Raw genomic sequence first — 21,257 nt, forward strand, 5'->3', positions numbered from 1 at the left:
AGGTCCCCTGGAGGAGGAAATGACAACCCACTCCAGTATGCTTCCCTTGGAAATCCCATGGACAGAGGAGCCTGGCAGGCTACAGTCCATGGGGTCACCAAGAGTCGGACCTGACTTAGCAGCTGCGCGCATACCCGTATAAGCACAGAGCGCACCTCTTTCTGAACCTGTTTCCTCAGAACATGGGGATAACACCTGTCTTCTGGAGTTGTGGTGAGGAAGTCCACAAGAGACACTCAAAGCTTGCACCCCCATCTGGTTTCAAGAGCAGAAAAAGAGGAAACCTAGCTAGTGGACCAGAGAAGAATTAACTATTCAGAGAAAAGCACTGCATTTTGGGTAATCAAGAGAAAACAATGACAGTGCAATCCCAAAAGTGCCTTCCAAGGAGGATGCTTTAGTTCTGAAGAGCGCCTTGATGGGTTTGAATATGCCAAAGGGGACCATGGGCTGAGAAGAGTCGATTTGTTTTTCATAAGTGAGTAAGTGAAGTCGCTCAGTCATGTCCAACTCTTTGCTACCCCGTGGACTGTAGCCTACCAGGCTCCTCTGTCCATGGGATTTTCCAGGCAAGAATACTGGAGTGGGTTGCCAGAAGGAGAAGATTGCCTTCTCCAGGGGATCTTCCCAATCCATGGATCGAACCCAGGTCTTCCACATTGCAGGCAAACGCTCTAACCTCTGAGCCACCAGGGAAGCCCTCTTCATAAGTGAGATGAATTTGAAAATCTGACAGTCTTAGTGGGAAGATGGCAAAAGCAAAAGAAGGAAAGAGTGTGTAAAAGAGCTCTTAGGTGCCACTGCCAGTGCCTGCTCTCTGCCTCCATCACTCATGTGCAGTATAGACAAGGCCACCCAGCTGTCAGCGACTGCTGCCCTTCACCTGAGCGTTTTCTCTGGCTACTGGGGAGTTAACGCTGACCTCCCAGCTGCTCTCAACCAGTGGCCTACAGGAGCTCATGGATAAAAAACTCGGCTTCCTTTCCCAGTTGGCGGGAATTTCCAGACACCCGGAGTCCCTGCCCGTGTCATAGCCCCTTGCCCTTTCTCCACACTGACCACTTCTCCCTTCCTACTCAGGGCCGTCCTGTGGATGCTGATCTGTGACACATTGTATAATCCACTCTGAGCAACCTGGAAGTAAGTAGAAATAACACCCCAGGAAGCAAATATTTAGCCAATGGAAGCCAGAAAATATATTTCTCTCCCTATTTCTCCCAGATGCACTGTCCTGAGATGGTCATTTATAAGGCATCTGAGAGACACTCTCACAAGACTAAGGGATCAGTCATATAATCTCTCTCATCAGCAGTTTTTCTTCCCTGCCTCATTTCCCTTTTCTTTCCTTCTGTTCCCTAGGATTTTACTCCCTAATACCAAAGAGTCACCTAAGACTAAGTAACACCTCAGTGTGTGAGCCAGGATAAGCTAGATGGTGGAATTTATCTTTCACATTCATGATAATAATGGGGTTTCTAAACTTGTTGTCACTTCCATCTTACCAGGTCCAATTAGCATGATGTTCCCAAATAGGAGGTGAGCATTAGGATGACAAGGTCCCTATGGACTGTATTATAACAGAGAACAGGAGAGTTAACATATTTCCGGGAACAAAAAGTGAATATGGACTACTCTCCTTACCATATGAAAGCAAAGTGCTTTTGATTTCCCCCTCCATGGAGACTGTGACTGCATTTGCCAAGTCATGGTACATCCATATATCAACTGTTGTTGATGTATTCCAGTAGCTACCGCATCTGGCACAGCAGCTGCAACTGAGGCTACCATCTGGCCAAGTTTACAGCAATCCACTATTATCCACCATAATCCATTTGGCTTCTGCAAGGACCACACTAGTGAATTAGTGGAAATATAATGGGACCCATTGCCCCTGTACCTTTTAAGTGTTAATAGTAGCTCTAAGGGCTTCCCAGGTGGCACTAGTGGTAAGGAACCTGCCAGCCAATGCAGGAGACATAAGAGATGCGGGTTTGATCCCCAGGTCAGGAAGAGCCCCTGGAGAAGGAAATGGCAACTCACTCCAGTATTCTTGCCTGGGAAATCCCATGGACAGAGAAGCCTGGTGGGCTACAGTCCATAGGGTAGCAAAGAGCTGGACACAACTGAAGTGACTTAGCATTTATGCAGTGGCTCTAAATTCTGCAATACTTCCTCGGATGTGGTATTGCTTCTGATTTACTCTTGAAGGTGGAAAAGGGGAGATAGTTTCAAGGACTTCCACTTAACCTTTTTGTAAGTCAGGTAGTTAATGTAAGGGCTCTACTGGAAGCTAAGTATTATGTGATTATGTATAGGAATGGGCACAAAATGTGTTGGTCTTTGAATCTCCTAGTGCTCACCAGAGAGCATCCAACACAGAGGAGACATGCAACAACCAAGTGGACGGAGTGACTCATCCTGCAGATGTTAGCTAGCCTCTCACCTTGGCTCTCCCAGAGCTGACATGGTGGAGCCTTAAGAAGAGTGACAGTGATGATAGGGGCAAATGGTAGGTAAAGACCCAGCACATGGGCCCCATCCTTCTGAAGCTGATCTACCTCCCCACTTTGTGGAAAGGCCAACCCGCTAGCTACAGAGACTGACACTGAATCCTCAATATGGTCCCATTCCTCAAAGAGACCACCTGGCCACTTGGTGACAAGTTGATTTCTTCAGACCCCTTCTGAGCAATTCCTCCTCGCCAGAATCAATACCCTCCTGCTAGGTAGAGTATTCTTGGTTGTAGATTCTTCCCTTTCCTCACTTTAAATATATCATGCCATTCCCTTCGGGTTTGTAGAGTTTCTGTTGAGCAATCAGTTGATAACCTTATGGGAGCCCTTGTATGTTATTTGTCATTTTCCCTTGCTGCTTTTAATATTTTATTTTTGTCAGTTTGATGACTATGTGTCTCCATGTTTCTTTCCTTGGGTTTATTCTGCCTGGGACTCTCTGTGCTTCTTGCACTTGGTTGACTATTTCCTTTCCATGTCAGGGAAGTTTTCAGCTATTTTCTCTTCTAATATTCTCTCAGTCTTTCTCTCTCTCTCTCTCTTCTCCTTTTGGGGCCCCTAGAATGCAAATGGTGTGTTTAATGGTTGTCTCAGATGCCTCTTAGGGCTGGCTCCATTTCCTTTCATTCTTTTTTCTATATTCTGTTTTGCAGCAGTGATTTCCACAGTTTTGTCACATATCCGTTCCTCTGCCTCAGTTATTCTGCCATTGCTTCCTTCTAGTGTATTGTTCATCCTTCTCTGTTGGTTCTTTAGTTCTTCTAAGTCTTCAGTAAACATTTCTTGCATCTTTTCCATTCTTTTTCCAGGATGCTGGTCATTTCCACTATCATTTTCTGCATTCTTTTCCTGGAATGTCGCCTGTCTGCACTTCATTTATTTGTTTTTCTGGGGGCTTTTATCTTGTTCCTTCATATGGGATATAATAATCCTCTGCCTTTCCTCTTTGATTAACTTTTATGATTGTGGTTTTCATTCTGTGGGCTACAGGACTGTAATTCTTCTTCCTTCTTCTTTCTGTCCTCTGGTCAGTCAGTCAGTTCAATCACTCAGTTGTGTCTAACTCTTTGCGACCCAATGAATCACAGCACACCAGGCCTCCATGTCCATCACCAACTCCCAGAGTTCACTCAAATTCATGTACATTGAGTTGGTGAGCCCACCCAGCCATCTCATCCTCTGTCATCCCCTTCTCCTCCTGCCCCCAGTCCCTCCCAGCATCAGGGTCTTTTCCAATGAGTCAGCTCTTTGCATGAGGTGGCCAAAATATTGGAGTTTCAGCTTCAAAATCAGTCCTTCCGATGAACACTCAGGACTGGTCTCCTTTAGAATGGACTGGTTGGATCTCCTTGCAGTCCAAGGGACTCTCAAGAGTCTTCTCCAACACCACAGTTCAAAAGCATCAATTCTTCGGCACTCAGCTTTCTTCACAGTCCAACTCTAACACCCATACATGACTACTGGAAAAACCATAGCCTTGACTAGATGGACTTTTGTTGGCAAAGTAATATCTCTGCTTTTGAATATGCTGTCTAGTCTGGTCATAACTTTCCTTCCAAGGAGTAAGCGTCTTTCAATTTCATGGCTACAAACACCATCTGCAGTGATTTTGATAGCTGAGTTTAAAAGGCTTGTGCAAGCTTCTCGATACCTTTCTGGGTATGGGTTTGCCTTCCCTGACCAAGTACCTTAGCCAGCACCATCATTCAAAGAGTAGCAGAATGCTTGGTATATCAATGTGGTGTCTCATATAATGCTGTCTCAAATGAAGGGACCCATTTTATGGCAAGAGAGGTGTGAAAATGGGAGTGACCAAGGGACCCATTGGTTTTAGCTTTACCACATCCCAAGAAGCAGCTAACTTAATACAGTGGTGGACGGGCCTATTAAAGGCTCAGCTAAGGCATCAGCTTGGGCGTGATACGGTGCAGTGTTACGGCACTCTACTCTAGAACATGGAACTCATGGTCACTGTATGGGCCTGTGTCCCCAGGAGCTAGAATACTTGGGTCTGGGAATCAAAGGATTGTACTAGGATTGAGCCCTTCACCTCTTCCAGTGAGCCACTGAAACCCTAGACTCTTTTGAGGTAAAGGTGCTGATTTTCAGGGGAAGAATTCTTCCAAGAAATACAGTAAGGCCACTCAAAGCTGAAAGTACCACCTGACCATTTTAAGTTGTTCTTGCCAGAGAGCCAGCAGACAAAGAAAAGTGTGGCTGCATTTGTGGGGATAAGAACCCTGATTACCATGAGAAGTATTACCAGCAACTACCTTATTGGGGACAGAGAGGAACTCAGGTAATTTTGGGGGGATTTCTTGGTGGTTCCATATTCCATAATGAAATAAACAAGGTAGCTAAGAGAGCAGACCCTTAAAGGATTAAAGTCTTAATCATTCTGCCAATCAGCATCAGTCAGCCTCGGTCCAGACCAGTGTTTCCTAACCTGTGGCCCACGGGCATCAGAATCATTTCGTGGAGAAAATATTAAAAGTATAGCTTCTGAGTCTCTACTCAGGACCTACTAAATCAAAATGTCTGTAGGCAGAACCAGGGATTTGAATTTTCAGAAGCTCCTCTGGTCCATCTTATTCACACTGAAATTTCATTTCCATTGGCCTAAAATTCGCATCTATATTTCTTATAGCATCTGGTTTCTGACCTCTATCTTGCCATTCCTCACCTTAAGACAGTTCACTGTTCAAATATAACCCCCTACAATGATGCATTTGCAGTTTCTAGCTCAGACAGGGCTGCTACAACCTCTCTTGGATGAATTTTCCCATTTGCCACACCCTTGCTAGAGCAAGAGATCCTGCATTGTTAAGGCCAAGATTTTGGAAACAAAGAAGCCCAAAATGGAAGGGACCTTGCACCTGATCCCAAGTCCTATCAAATCCATCTCTGCTGTGCAAATTTAAAGAAATAAGGGAACCGGAGGATCCCCTGCCTGCCATTTGACTGGAGAAGGAAAGTTGTTGAAGAGGATGTATGGGCAAATCTCTCCCCTGGGGGCTACCTATTTTCCACCCAACCCCAAACACCTGATAATAACTGTCCTTTCCCCAATATCTGTAAAGAAGGGCGTCATGAATATGGAATCATTCAAGTTACCCGCTATTTTTATCTGAAGGAGGATGAGAGTTGATAAATATGTCTTTGTGATAAGTCAGAGAGGGCAGGACTTGAAATCTGTCCAAAGTAACAGGGCTTTTTCACTGACTAAAGACTGATGAACCCAGATGGCAAGGCAACACTTTCTTTCTGAGAGTGGCCAGTAAGTGGTACAGCTTCCAAAATCTATAGCTTCTCTCTCTCCTCCTTTATGTGCCTCCCACCCTGGCTCTGCTGGCTTTGACTGCAAATCTGCAGGAGGTCTTAAATCAGCAATAGATTGTGTCTTCCTCTTTCCTCAACCCTACAGGGTCAAGTATTTGGTCAGTGGCACCTGGTGTTTGGAAATGTCCAAATAGGGAAGTTTCTTTTGGCACTGTATGAGGATGCCACTGGCATTTGGCAGGCAGGGGCCAGGGATGCTGAGTTCTACAATGCAAAAGGCAATCTATATAACAGCAACAAAAAATAGCCCTGCAAAATTACCAACTGTGCAATGCTAGCAGATTGTGACTTCCGAATTTTTTTGATCAAGATACTTGGTCTCACAGTCCCATAAACACACTCTTCTTAAACAAAAGTTTCATGGAACAATATTTGCCCTTATTACATATATGAACTTGGGTATTTTCTACTCTATTCTGCACTATTCCATTGAATTCAAAAGACAGAGAGAGACTGGTCAAAACCTACCAAAAAAAAAAAACACCTTACCAAATAGATTTCATGACCTCCAAATGGGCCAAAACTAATTTTAGGATGTGATCATGTCAAAATTGTGATCAGCAGCAGCAGTAGAATATGGAATGACTCTCACTGTAAGAATCATTAGCTTGCTCTCACCCACACTACTTGACATGGGAAATTTCAGAGCTAAAGTGAAATCCCTGGTGACTTCTGATGGGCTCAACTTGTCTTGCTCTGTCTCCCGAAGAGATGCCTAAAGAGAGACAGACAATTGTCCATTGTTGAGGCCTGCAGTTTTCACAGGACCTTGCTCTGAGCTAAGCGGCCCATATGTTTTGCATTTCCCCACAGTGGGAACACATGGGTCCAACAAAGAAAAGGCTCTTGCATCACAGTGGACAGTGGAACCAGCCACGGTGGGAGGTGTTGGCTGTAGGGCTGAGGACCCTGAATTCAGCTGAAAGGCTCTAAGACAGTTCTTCCCGCCTTCTCTGAACTACAGCCTGGCATCTATGGCAGAGGTCAGCTTGGTTCTCCAGCTCAATCCCAACCTGCCCCGCCACTGTGTGCAAGAAGGCTAGGCTCTAAAATAGAGGGAAAAGTACAAAAGTAGATGCCACCTGGGAAGCCCAGGGCAAGGTTAGACTCAAGGGGTGGGGTTGTGACTGACTAGTGGGACATTCAGCTACCCTTTAACATCTCCTATCCACTAAAGTCAATCATAGACGGATCCCTTCTTCCAACTGCTTCCTCTAATATTGTATTGCACTCGTAACAACCATCATATTAACATATCACTTTAAATGGTTGAAATGATACCACTTTCAGGAAATGTGGCCCTCCCCTTTCTTCTCCGTGGACAACCCCTCCCTATATTGGTTTATGCTTTTCCTGCTTCCTGGGTTTTGCGACATGGTGTTCTCACGTGCAGAACCTTGAGAAGAATATCACACTCTCTCTGCGGCACCCCATTGCCACCAAAGATTCCGACAACTCCTCAAACCCTCCCTTCACCCACTCCATGCTCTGGGGATCCCAGCCCTGCCAGGGCTCACATTCTTCATAATGCATGAAATGTCATATGCTTTCCCACCAGAAAGCTGACAAAATAAAATGTTAGCTTGCACTGACCTGAGAAGTCTGTATTCTTACAATCCGAACAAGGTTATGATGACCCACATAGGTAGGGGCCTTCATGGCTTCCTTACCACTTATCTCATGTTTTCATCACAATAACCCTGGCGGTGACAGGGCATATCTTATCCCTTTCAGAGATGAGAAAACTGAAACTCAGAAGGGTTAAGTAACTGACTCTCTCAAGGCCAGTAGGCTAGTGAAGGGCAGAGCTGGAACTTGAACTTGAACTTGAGTCTTCTGGCCTCCCATGAATATTCCATTCACATTTCACTGTCTCTACCACCTCAGTAAAGCACCCAGGCTTTATTCAGAACTCCATTCACCTACCTCGTTATCCAGAAGAGACGCAAAAAGACAACTGGCAGTTTTTCACAGTCACGTGGGAAGTTGCAGGAGTCTCACGGGACTTCAGTGGGAGATGGAAGTTTCCAACAGTGAGTCCAGGGAAATCCTTACATGCAGTTTTCACCACTTCAGTATTTGTACTTCACATAGTATTTGCCAAGAGGGACAATTGCTGATGTGGGTAGCTTGCTGTCTGATGGGAGCAGATCCTTCAGACCAATTCCAGTAACTGCCTGTGGCCTGTGAGTGAAAAGGAAAGATCAGAGCAGCCATTGGCATCTTTGGCCAGATAAGTCTGTGTTTGAGAAGGCAGCCTACTGCAAGTAGCCAGCAACTCAGATGCAGAGCCACGAAACTAGAGATTGGGATAGATTTCCAGAAGTGCTCCTGGTCTGTGGCTATTTTGTGAAGGAGAGCAGTAGCCTCTCCACCTGAAAAATTCCTGAAAGTCCTATGGTGTTCAGCCCAGGAAACAGCTGATGGTGATACTGACCCCATGAGTCATCAAGAAAAGTTTAAATTGTGCTCTGTGAGTTCTTTTTAGAAAAGCTCAGAAGTGTAAAACATCTTAGCAAAGACTCTCATCAAAAACAAATAGAATCAAAAGTAACTTTTAAATTCAAAAGGGCAAGCTTTAATAACTTAAAAAACTATTAAAACAGCTCTTTGCCCAAATTTTTACATACATGTGTTACAAGGGATTTTTTTGAAGCCAAGTTTCCTCTTTTATGTTTGTGAACCTCATGAAATGGAACACCTACCTTCTTCAAAAGATGCTTTGAAACCATAAAAAATGTTCATACACTCTGACTCCATAATCCCCTTCTGGGAAGCTAGCCTAAGAAAATACCCTGAAATATGGAAAAAGCCATATACAGAAAAATACTCATCAAAGAGTTGCTTAGTGAAAAACTGGAAGCAGCCCAAATATTCAAAAAGGGGAGAGAGGATGGTAAAATAAATTGGGGTATAAGCCTTGAAGAAATATTCTATAACCATTAAATATGATGGTATGAAGTTTATGGAGGATCAAAGAAAATACTTAAGATAAAGTATTAAGTTAAAAAAATGGTCTGGAAAATACTTACACACACAATTTATAAAAACAAGCAGGGAACATAAAAATGTACTTGTCACTGTGTCAATATGATAGTCTTATGGATTTTTTTACCTTGTTTTCAAATTCCTCTGTTAGTATTATCAGTTCAGTTCAGTCGCTCAGCCATGTCCAGCTGTTCGTGATCCCATGAACCACAGCATGCCAGGCCTCCCTGTCCATCACCAACTCTTGGAGTTCACCCAAACCCACGTCCATTGAGTCAGTGATGCCATCCAACCGTCTCATCCTCTGTCGTCCCCTTCTCCTCCTGCCTTCAATCTTTCCCAGCATCAGGGTCTTTTCAAATGAGTCAGTTCTTTGCCACTGCCTTCTCCAGAAATCTCCTTGGCAGGAGCACGTGTCCCAGTGAGTTGGGGGGCAGGGGGCTGGGACATGCAGGGTCCCAGACACGATTTCTACTCGGGGACAAAACAAGGTCAATTTACAAAAGTGAATGTGTATGTGTGCTCAGTGGCCAAAGTATTGGAATTTCAGTTTCAAAATCAATCCTACCAATGAACACCCAGGACTGATCTCCTTTAGGATGGACTGGTTGGATCTCCTTGCAGTCCAAGGGACTCTCAAGAGTCTTCTCCAACACCACAGTTCAAAGTCATCAATTCTTCATCACTCAGCTTTCTTTATAGTCCAACTCTCACATCCATACCTGACCACTGGAAAAACCATAGCCTTTAAAAAAAAAAGTTCAATCCCTAAAAAAAAAAGAAGGCAATCAATGCTATTATTAATGCTTTAAGTAGGAAGAAATATTATTAGTAGAGGCTGGGGGGGTAATTTGTGAAACTGCCCATCTTATTGCCTAAATGCTATGTTGTAATAGTTTCATGTTTTATGAAATAAATATAAAATATATGCAAAAAGCATATATAAAAATATAGTCTTGTTTAAGAAACAAAAGAGTGCAAATTATATTACTGCAGAAACCATTCAGGGTTTAAAGGTTCTCTTATTTCTGTGTTTTCAGGTTGTTATGGATCCATTTATAAGGGGCTTCTTGTAAAGGAACATTGAAATGATACTTAGTGTCTAACTACAGTTTTTATATCATCTGCAGCACTTGATATGCCATGATCCAGTGGATATGGGTGTTGGGTTTAGAAACAAATCTCATTTTCCCCCTCCACCATCCAGGACACTTAGAATCATGGAAGAATTGAAAGGAAACTCTGGGTCATCCAGGTCATTCAGGTAGAAATCTCCTTGCTGCTGCTGCTGCTAAGTCGCTTCAGTTGTGTCCAACTCTCTGCAACCCCGTAGATGGCAGCCCACCAGGCTCCGCTGTCCCTGGGATTCTCCAGGCAAGAACACTGGAGTGGGTTGCCATTGCCTTCTCCAGAAATCTCCTTGGCAGGAGCACATGTCCCAGTGAGTTGGGGGGCAGGGGGCTGGGACATGCAGGGTGTATAAATGTGAATCCAGAGTCAAAGTTCTACTCGGGGGCAAAACAAGGTCAATTTACAAAAACAAATGTGTGTGTGCTCAGTCACTTCAGTTATGTCTGACTCTGTGCGACCCTATGGGGTTTAACCCGCCAGGCTTTTCTGTCCATGGGATTCTCCAGGCAAGAATACTGGCGCGGGTTGCCATTCCCTCCTCCAGGGGGTCTTCCCAACCCAGGGGTCAAACTCGAGTCTCCTGCATTTCCTGCATTGCAGGTGGATTCTTTACCCACCGAGTCACCTGGGAAGCCCACAAAGGTGAATGAAAGTCAAGTTGCTCAGTCGTGTCCAACTCTTTGCGACCTCTTTCCAACGAAGGTGAATAAAACCCCACAAATCCAAATCACTGGGAAAATGCAAACTGGAAATTTAAACCAAAGGAACATAGTTCTTAACACAAGAAAAATACAGGGGAGGGCATAAAGGCACCTGTTCCAGTCTCTATTGTTGCATAACAAACTACCCTAACATTTAGCAGCTTAAAATAAGAACTGCTTTATTGTATTTCACAATTTTGAGTCAGGAATTCAGGCAAGCAGGACATCTGAGGACACTCAGTGGTACACAGCTGGCAAATGAGTCTAGAGGATTCAAAAGTTCCCTCACGTGCCTGATGCCTGGGGAGGCTGGCAGGCTGGGCTGGGCTGGGTATGTTGACCACAGCTGCTGCACCAGCCTCTCTAGCCCAGCAGTCCAATCCGCAAGTTGGAGCTCTAACATGGTAGCTGGCATTGCCCAGAGCAAGCATTCAGAGACCTAGACTTCTTGCAAACTAGCTGGAAATTCTAGAACATCACTGCAGTCACATACTACGGGTCAGATAATCAGTAAGTCTAGCCCAGGTTCAAGGTGGGGTGGAATAAGACTCCACCTCAAAATGGGAGAAATAGCAAAAAGTTGTGGTCGACTCTGATGTACAACAGCTCCGTTTTACACACATGGAACTGGGGGGAAGTCACAGGGAGGAAGCAGTGGAGAGACCTGGAGGCAGAGTTCGTGCGTACATTGCTGGTGATGATGTGAATGGGGACAACATTTCGAGAAGGCACCTTGTTGTAGGTACAGAATACATGAAACTATTCATCCATTTTGAGCCCTTGTCTCACTCCTGGGCATCTGTCTACCCTAAAGTAATTATATCAGAGACATGAAGGATTTACTATTATCAATCAGATGTACAAAAGTACACAAAACCTAAAAGCTCAACAGTAAGAAAATGATTAAGGCTTGACACCACTCTGGAAGAGTAAGTAGCTAGTAAGAATGTTAATTATGAAAATTTTACATATAAACATGGAAAATATTTACAGTGTGGTGTTAAACAGAAGAAAAAAAAATCCACCAAAGGTTATACGCATATAAACGGGAATCAAAGGAGAACAGACAGGAATAAAAATAGTTTTATTAGGGCAATGGCATTAGATCATTGCTTTTCCTATTAGACTTTTTTTTTCTTTAAAATATAAACATAGAATCACATTAAACAACACTGTAGGGGATACAAACAGCAAAATTCAGCATGACGCTAACTCTACAGGATATGATGATCAGTTTTCTTTGAACAAATAAATTATAAGGAAAAGAAAAAATAAGCAGAAGGGGAATCTAGAGGTTTAAAGAAACTTAAGAGATTGGTTAATTCATTGCAATAATGGGGCATTATTTTGATCCTGATCCAAACAAATGAATTATTTTGTTTTTGTTGTTCAGTTGCTATTGTGTCCAATTCTTTGCGACCTCATGAACTACAGCACTGTCCTTCACTATTTCTTGGCGTTTGCTCAAATTTATGTCCATTGAGCCAATGATGCTATCTAACTATATCATCTTATGACACGCCCTTCTCCCCCTGCCTTCAATCTTTCCCAACATCAGAGTCTTTTCAAGTGAGTTGTCTCTTCACATCAGGTGGCCGAAGTACTGGAGCTTTGGCTTCAACATCAGTCCTTCCAATAAGTATTTAGGGTTGGTTTTCTTTATGATTGATAGGTTTGATTTCCTTACAGACCAAGGGACTCTTAAGAGTCTTCTCCAATACCACAATTAGAAAGCATCACTTCTTCAGCTCTCAGCCTTCTTTATGGTCCAACTCTCACATACATAAATACTGGAAAAATCATAGCTTTGACAGATCTTTGTCAGCAAAGTGATGTCTCTGCCTTTTAATACATTGTCTAGGTTTGTCATAGCTTTTCTTCCAAGGAGCAAGCATCTTTTGATTTCATGGCTGCAGTTACTATCCACAGTGATTTTGAAACCCAAGAAAATAGAATCTGTCACTGCTTCCACTTTTCCACCTTCTATTTGCTATGAAGTGATGGGACTGGATGCCATGATCTTAGTTTTTTGAATGTTGAGTTTTAAGCCAGCTTTTTCACTCTCCTCTTTCACCTTCATCAAGAGGCTCTTTAGTTCCTCTTCACTTTCTGCCATTAGAGTGGTATAATCTGCATATCTGAGGTTGTTGATATGTCTCCTGGCAATCTTGATTCCAGCCTGTGATTCATCCAGCCCAGCAATTTACATGATGTACTCTGCATATAAGTTAAATAAGCAGAGTGGCAATACACAGACTTGTCATACTCCTTTCTCAATTTGGAACCAGTCAGTTGTTCCATGAACATTTAAGAGACTTTGGGGGAAGTTTGAACTCCGGGCTTCTGTTCATCTTGAGGAATTATTGTTTTATCTTGTTAAAGATGATAATGTTTATTGTGGATACTTTTTTAAAGTCTTTATCTTTTAAAGAAAAATACAGAAATGTTTACAGATTAAATGATACGAAATCTGAGGTTTGCTCTCCAAAATATGGAGGGGTGGGAGCAGCGGTTGGGGTGAAGATGAAAGGATGTGAGGAGTTGGTAGTTGGGGGAAGGATGTTCTATATTTCTTTGAAAGTTTCTGTAATTAAAAAAAGTGTTTGTTTTCAATGTCATTTAAGTTTGCTGAATGAAGGAATAAGCCAGGCAGTGCCTTGGAGGGGTGAATCAGACACGATGTGGAAAGGATGCCATGAGGAACATGGGGGTAAAGAATGAGCAGTGGAGATCTTAGAATTCTAGAGAGGTTCTTACAGACGGGGGACCTGGCCCTGGTCCCAGGGGAGCTGCTTCAAGTCCTATGCCCTCAAAGTCTCAGTTTCCTCAGCCATTAACCAAGGATAAAGATATTACCTTGCGATGCACCAGTGAAGCTGTTTGACGCCTTAAAGATTCTTTGAAAGTATGAAAATGTTAGTTGCTCAGCTGTGTTCAACTTTTTGCAACTGCATGAACTGCAGCTTGCCAGGCTCCTCTGTCCATGGAGTTCTCCAGGCGAGAATACTGGAGCAGGTTGCCATTCCCTTCTCCAGGGAATCTTCCCGACCCAGGAATGAAACCTGGGTCTCCTGCACTGCAGGCAGATTATTTGCTGTTTGAGCTACCTTTTCCAGTTTCCAAAGTGTGGATATGTGTTGGGAGGGGTGGGTTCCACCTCTCATACCACCAAACAATTCTCTGGTACCAGTTGGATGTCCTAAAATTCAACTCAAGGTAGCATCAGGTCACAGGTGAAAGGCTTAGTCTACAAGATTGCCCACTCCCTCCACCCCTTTCAGAGGCCGTTGCAAGTCCCTGTTGTCACCTATACTTCTGACCGACTGGTTGTAGACTGAGGGTTCCAACAACTCTTCTTGGGTTCGAATTTGCTAGAGCTGCTCACAGAACCCATGAAACATTTTACTCACTAGATCAGTGGTTTATTATAAAAGGGTATAATTCAGGAACAGCCAGATGGACAAGAGGCATAGTACAAGGTCAGGGGAAAGAGTGTAAAGCTCAGAGCATACAAGCCCTCTGGGAGTGCACCATTCTCCCCACAGTTCCACATGTTCACCAGCCCTGAAGCTCTCTGAATCCCATCCTTCTGGGTTTTTACGGAGGCTTCAATCACAGGCAGGATTGATGAAATCATCGGACATTGGCAATTGATCTCAACCTCCAGCCCCTCTCCCCTCCCCAGGGGTCTGGATGTGGGAATGAAAGTTCCAGCTGGCAAGGAGCCCCCATTCTTAGGTGCAGGTCTAAAAGCCACCTCATTAATGTAACAAAAGTCACCTTTATCCCTCTCAGCACAGGAAATTCCAAAGATTGTAGGAACTCTGTGCCAGAAATAGGGATGAAGACCAAATATATATTTAATATTGTAAATATCACAGCCTGTTTGGGGGAGAAAAGCTGTTGAGTGCTGTGCACACATTAGGAACAGCATAAGACACAAGCTCTGGCCATGCTTGGTCAGGCCACCCAGAGCCCTGGCTCCCGATCTACGAGAGGAGAGAGGACACGTGGTAACCTCAGCGGCTGCTGAGTGGCTGATTACTGGTCAGATCACAGAAAGGAAGAGGATGCCTGAAGAGAGTCTCAGGGAGAAGCCGGCAGGGCCTGTGTCACCTGCCATCTATCTGAGAGTCCTGGGGGCGTGGGGATGGGAGAGGAGTGCTGACCTTGACCTTTAGCTACAGAGGCCTCAGAAGTGGAGCAGGTCATGAACTGTTTCCAAGCTGGGCACAGGGGTCCAGGTGGAAGGACAGAGAGGCGTTGCCTTACACAGGAGGGAGCAGGCAGAGGATGTCACAGCGACTCTCGTCTCTCTCCTCTCTCCTGAGGAGGAAAGAGTGAAGCCTGCCTCCACATTCCCGCTTTGCCGCCTTGAACAAGTCACTCCACCCTCCTGACTGGCATTTGTGTCCTCTACAAAGTGAACGCAGTAATACCTGTCTTGTAGGGCTGTTAAGTAGCTGGGACAAGGCTGGCATCAGAAGATCTTCAACAAGTTAAGAGTTCTCTCCCAATTCATCACCCCTTCAGTCAGAGCGCTGGACAGTAGCTATCTCCATATTCTAAAGCAAGGGCTGGACAGTAGCTATCTCCATATTCTAAAGCAAGGGCCTCACTTTAAGGGAGATATTTAGGATTCACAAGCTTCATTAGAGATCTGATGTTCTTGGTCTGGGATGTGGCCAGGAGCAAAGAGATTTTTAGAAGCTCCCCAAGTGACTCCAGTGGGCCACCAGGGCTGAGCATTCCTTGTGATACTGCTGATAAAGATCAAGTTAATGAATAAAATTAGCTTTTTTCTTATTGTACTTTAGGGACAAATGCAGCTGAATGGGGGTCTTGGGGTCCAAAGACTTGGGAAATTAAAGAAATTTAACCCCTTGGACACTAGGGTCAACTCTGAAATGTTGTTTAAAGCTTGGACGTTTTGCCAAACCAGGTTTAAGTTTGCTTTTTTTAAATAACATGATGAATAGTTCTGTGTTGATTTTTTTCCCCTCCCTATTATTTTGCAATGGCCCTTATTAAAATTTGATGAATGATGTTCCTTTGATACACATGTCTAAGAATAAATTAGAAAATGTTTGAAATTTACTGAAATATATATAGGGGCAAGTGTCATTTGGTTCTACAAGGTTTGAGGGTCTATAGAAAGACGCCTTTCAGAATAAATGTCAAGCATTCTTTTCAGATGAATAAGTCCCTACAGAGGTCCATAATGACTGGCCAGTTAATCCCTCAGTTCAACTAATAACTGTTCACTGATTCTTTGAAAGGAGTTCTGGAATGGGGTTGGGGCTCAGACTCAGGAATGACATAGAAACTCTTGGTCCAGTCCTGGGAAACTGATGCTTTCTTTTCTTTCATAAGCCAGAGAGATCTGGCAGTGTTTTCTCAGACTTCTCTCTTTTACTCTTGGAATCTTCATGCTCTCTGAGATTTAATGAGTAGTTTTCAAAGTGTGGTCCCTGGACCAGCTGCATCAGCATCATCTGGGCACTTGTGAGGAATGCAAATTGCCCTGCCCACACAGCATACTGACTGAATCAGAAATTCTGGGCTGGGGCCCAGCCATCAATGTTTTCACCAACCTTCCAGGAGATTCTGATCCACTAGGGTTAAGAACTTACTGATTAAGAGCACAGGAGGATCATGGACAGACCTGGCTTCAAAATCGGCTCTGCCACTTATCACTCAGGTAAGTCACTTCAACTCTAATCCTGTTTCCTCATCTGCAAAATAAGAATGATAATAGCACCTACCTCTGTAGGCTTCTTGAGGGTTAAGGGAAGGGATGCGAGTAGAGTGAGTAAGTGTTTAGCACTGTTCTTTGTGGGGCCGGGATGACGGTGAGGTGAATGAGATGCCTGTGGTCCGGTGGGTACCTCCTTAAATTCTGCATCCAAAGATGGTTCACTCACCCTGCCCTCGTCCCAGGCCTGATTCTTGATATTCTGAAAGTGCTCTGTAAATGGCTACTACTATTTTATATTCCTGAGGGATCATCCATCTTTGGGGCCTCAACCATACGATGTTCTGGAGTCAAAGACTTTAGACATCTTAGTGTAGAGGCAAGAGCACTGGTTTTGGAGTTCGCTGGATAGGATCTGAACTCTAGGAACACCAGCCAAGGAGAAGGGTGCAGAGCAGAAGTGGAGCAAGCCCAGCTCCCCGAAACAGGCTCCTTTCACTGGGCAGGGCTCTTTCTTCCCTGTTTTCTTCTTTCTGAGAGAAGCAGAGGCCACTCTTGAGTTTGGACTCACTTCCATCTGTGATCATGGTATTTTCTGTGTCAGTAGAAACCAATGAAGCACTTGACAAAATTCCTGATTTAAAGTTTCAGCAAATTAAGAATTGAAAGGGAATAAAAGGGTACTTTCTCTTTCTGACTGAGGACGCCCACAAACTTCACTGCGAATGTCTTCCTGGAAGATGTGTCTCTCCAGCTTGGATCAGGAACAAGATAAGAATGTCACTCTCACTGTGACTCTATGCCATACCAGAGGCTCTAGATAGCTCATTAAGTCAAGAAAAAGAAATGAAAGGTATCTACACTGGAGAAGCAAAATTGCCTTTATGCACAAATGGCATGACTGTTTACGGAGAAAAGCTGATGGAATCTACAGTGAAGCTACCAAAACTAAGTGTGTTTAGTGAGGCTGCAGGGTACCAAATCAATGTACAAAGATCAACATTGTTTCTATACACTAATGGAAATAAAAATTAGAACTTAACATGTAAAAATCGTTATTTATAATAGCATAAAATAGGTATAAATCAGCAAAAGATGTGCAAGACTTGTGCTGAAAACTATAAAACATTGCTGAGTGAAACTAAATAAGATCTAAATAAATGGATAGAGAGCCCATTACCTAATCCAAGGGCCCAAAGATTGACCTATGTTTCTTCTCAGGGTCTTATAGTTTTGATTCATTTTGAATTCACTTTTGTATATGCTGTGAGGCAGGAGTCCAACTTTATTCTTTTGTATGTGGATATCTGGTTATCCCAATACCATTTGGTGAAGACCCTGTTTTTACCCACACTAAACAGTCTTGGCACCATTGCAGAAAATCAATTAACCATACATGTGAGGATTTCTTTGTAGATTCTCAAATTATTTTCCATTGTGTATATGTCTATCTTTATGTGAGTACCACACAGTCTTGATTGTTGTAGATTTGTAGTAAATTTTGAAATCATGAAGTTTGAGTCCAGCAACTTTAATCATCTTTTCCAAGATTGTTTTGGGTCTTCAATTTGGACAACTGATTTTTGGCAAAGCTATGGAAGTTGTTTGGTGGAGAAAGCATAGTCCTTTCAACAAATAGAATTCTGGAACAACAGGATATCTATATGTCGTGATTTTTTAACTCTCTTCTGCCCATAACCTCTGCTTTCAGCTCAATCCCTATTATTCTTCTAGAGATCTTTTTCTTATTCCTTTTAAAAAACATAAATTTAATTAATATTCAGTTCACTTCAATCGCTCCGTCACGTCCGACTCTTTGCGACACCATGAATGGCAGCACACCAGGCCTCCCTGTCCATCCCCAACTCCAGGAGTTCACTCAGACTCACGTCCATCAAGTTGGTGATGCCATCCAGCCATCTCATCCTGTGTCATCCCCTTCTCCTCCTGCCCCCAATCCCTCCCAGCATCAGAGTCTTTTCCAGTGAGTCAACTCTTCGCATGAAGTGGCCAAAGTACTGGAGTTTCAGCTTTAGCATCATTCCTTCCAAAGAACAATCAGGACTGATCACCTTTAGAATGGACAGGTTGGATCTCCTTGCAGTCCAAGGGACTCTCAAGAGTCTTCTCCAACACCACAGTTCAAACACATCAATTCTTTGGCACTCAGCTTTCTTCACAGTCCAACTTTCACATCCATACATGACCACAGGAAAAACCATAGCCTTGACTAGATGGACCTTTGTGGCAAAGCAATGTCTCTGCTTTTGAATATGCTATCTAGTCTGGTCATAACTTTCCTTCCAAGGAGTAAATGTCTTTCAATTTCATGGCTGCAGTCACCATCTTCAGTGATTTTGGAGCCCCCCCAAAAATAAAGTCTGACACTGTTTCCACTGTTTCCCCATCTATTAAGTTTACATCTTCTTGGCCTATGCTTTCTCTTCTTGCAAGCTATGTCTTATCTCTCCATTCATAGATGATTTCTGAAATCTAAGAGTGTGACCTGCTAAAAGGGCAAAACTGAGGGAAGCCAAGGAAGCCAGCTGTGAGTCTGTTCTCTGTGTCTTCCTCAGACAATGGCCTCCCCTCCCCCGGCCAGCTCTGGGGAAGGGTCTGAGTAGCCAGAGCTACAACGATTTGGGTAGCAGCAGAGCCATCAAGCACTGAGCAACTTCTCTCACTTTGCTTCTGAAGAAGTCAGTCTCCTCAGCATCCTTATCTATTTTGCCCATTAGTGTAACAAATGTCTTCATGACATAAATCAAATACCTTGCACACACAGATGTCCAGCTCACCTGTGCAAACAGGCCTCAGAGGTCCTGATTTAGACACTGATGGGGCAGGAAGTACCAGGAGAGCTCTGTGTGACAGAATTCTCACCGTGTGGCCCCCAGTCCAGCAGCATCAGCGTCACCTGGGAACGTCTTAGAAACCAAATTCTCAAAGCTACTGAATCAGAACCTTTGGGGTGGGACCCAGCAATGTCTGTTGTATTCAGACCTTCAGGTGGTGTTAAGGCATCTGGTGTTAAAATGCTCACTGCTGGCACTAAATTACCAAGACTTGATATTCTGACCCTGCCATTTGCTGTCTGTTACTTAAAATCTCTGGGTGTCAGTCTCTTCATCTAAACTAGAGATGATAAAGGTACCAGCCCCCTAAAGGCTCTTGTTTAAATTAATGGAATGAGCCATGTAACTCTTGTTCAAATTACTCAGGAAGCGCTTCATAATCATTAGCTTATAAATGTGAATTTCCCTTGCCTTCCCTGCTTATGAATATTCATTGTCATGTGTAACAGTTGTATAACTAATTCTCAAAGAAATTTATGTGTGATGGTCCTACTCAGTTTCATAAGAAGCAAGGTAAGTATTATCATCACCTTCACTGTCCACTGGGACACAAGGCTCAGATGATGAACAGTCTTTCCAAGGTGACAATGAGACAGAAACCTCTTCTGACTTGAGCATCTGTGTATTTGCATCACATCATGAGTTCTCAGAGTGCAGGACTGGACTTTTAGTTGACATGGGTTTAGCTGTTTTAAGCGAGGTACCTGTATTTGTACATAATACAGAAAGAAAGATATGGTTAATGGTGATGCTGTTGTGCTTAGTCGCTCAGTCATGTCTGATTCTTTGCGACCCCATAGTCTGTAGCCCGTCAGGCTCCTCTGTCCATGGGATTCTCCAGGCAAGAATACAGGAGTAGGTTGCCATTTCCTCTTCCAGAGGATTTTCCCAACTCAGGGCATTGGACCTGCCCCTTCTGTGTCTCTTGCATTGCTGGCAGAGTCTTTACCCACTGAGTCAAAGTGCTTTGCAGGACACTGCTTAGCACCTTACTCATCACTGCTCCCTGAGAGTCCTCATTTTTAAAGGGGCAAGACTGGTGAGGTGGGACAGGCTGACTTAGCTCCAGCTTCTGGCTCCCACATTTCTTAGCTGAGCGTGTGACCTTGAACAAGGTACTTGCCTCCCAGAACTTCCTTTTCCTCTTCTATAACACAGGGCTTTATCCCTGCCCTGCACGGCTCCCAGGGCAGCCTCAGGTCTCAAATGAAATAATAGATGTAGAAGCACTTTGCACACTCTAAAGTGCACGCACAAGGATGGAATTGGAAGTCACAGAGGTAGTGAAGGAAGAGTTTGCTGAAGACAAATAGCACTGGCCCTGACTCCAGCACTCGGCAGCCCTGTGGAGTGGCAAGACCCAAGTCTGTGCAGCTGGTGGGAGGTAGGTGGGGACTAGTGGAGAATTAGTCAGGATATGTGGTCTGACCCATGTCGAGGAGCAGCCTGCCGGCATTGGGGGAGCTCAGAGTCTCTGCCAGGAAGAGCCACAGGCCTATGCCATCACAGGTATGAGCCATCAGCTTGGAAAAAACCTACTGCTGGACTGCTTCCTGGCTAGCCAAGGACGCTCTGGAGTCAGGCCCAAGGAGTCCACTTGAAGTAAAACAAAAGTTCTTGTCCCGGTCACCAGTTCAGAAGAATACCTTGGGCGAGACCTTCACTTCTATGGGCCTTGGTTCTGCAACATAAGCCAACATACGGAGGCTAGTTCACACCGTCTCTCTGCCTCTGTTGTTACTTGTCTTACACTGGGTGCTGGCGCCTGAAAAACTTCCCTGCCAGTGCCGTTTCCTGAGTAATGACGAATGTCTTTCCCTGTTGCAATATTCAGAGACACATAAGAGAGCTTCCAGGAGACTATGCCCAGTGGTCGAGGGTGGAGCTGGGCACCAACCTGTCTGCGCTGGAATATTGGCTAGCTGTGTGGCCTTGGGCAGCTTGATTACCCCTGAACACTCAGTTTCTCCGTCTACAAAATAGGAATCATGAACGCACCTACCTTGCTGGGTTGAAGATCAGTGAGGTGATATGT

General features: G+C 44.1%; 1 long non-coding RNA gene across 2 annotated transcripts in view; it reads left to right on the forward strand.

The window, feature by feature from the left end:
- Nucleotides 1-21,257, forward strand: part of LOC138433430 (uncharacterized) — a 45,075-nt gene that overhangs the window by 4,886 nt on the left and 18,932 nt on the right. The window contains exon 1 of one of the 2 annotated variants that reach the window (XR_011254304.1): nucleotides 15,977-16,373. The exons of the other annotated variant lie outside the window; for it this stretch is intronic. This is a non-coding gene — a long non-coding RNA (uncharacterized lncRNA). Of the gene's footprint in view, nucleotides 1-15,976; nucleotides 16,374-21,257 lie in introns of those variants that run through there. 2 annotated transcript variants of the gene reach the window in all.

The sequence above is a fragment of the Ovis canadensis genome, chromosome 2 (genome assembly GCF_042477335.2).
Source record: "Ovis canadensis isolate MfBH-ARS-UI-01 breed Bighorn chromosome 2, ARS-UI_OviCan_v2, whole genome shotgun sequence".
In the NCBI taxonomy this organism is placed as follows: Eukaryota; Metazoa; Chordata; class Mammalia; order Artiodactyla; family Bovidae; genus Ovis; species Ovis canadensis.